This window comes from Bactrocera latifrons, unplaced genomic scaffold (assembly GCF_001853355.1).
Source record: "Bactrocera latifrons isolate USDA-ARS-PBARC rearing strain unplaced genomic scaffold, ASM185335v1 scaffold_200, whole genome shotgun sequence".
NCBI classification, from domain to species: domain Eukaryota; kingdom Metazoa; phylum Arthropoda; class Insecta; order Diptera; family Tephritidae; genus Bactrocera; species Bactrocera latifrons.
The window spans coordinates 14828-15174 of NW_017535520.1; positions in this window are offsets into that span (position 1 = coordinate 14828).

Consider the following 347-nt stretch of genomic DNA (forward strand, 5'->3'; position numbering starts at 1 on the left):
GTTTTCTCAATGTCCTGCAGTAGCGTTATGTGGTTGATCGTGTCAAAAGCTTTTGGCAGGTCCAACGCTACGAGGATCCTTCTCTCACAGGGTGGTTTCTGGTTGAGGCCACGAACTGTCTGAGCGTTTATGACGCTAAGTGCTGTGGTGGTACTGTGCACTTTTCGGAATCCATGCTGGTGGYTKGCTAGGCTCAGGTGGTGAGTGAAGGTCGGGAGTAACAAGGCCTGAAGTGTCTTCACTACTGGGGAGAGGAGAGTTATCGGTCGATAACCTCGGACCTTGGTTTGATATCTTACCTCCGTCGAGCCTCGATGCTTTAGCATTAGCATGTTGATTCCATCGGG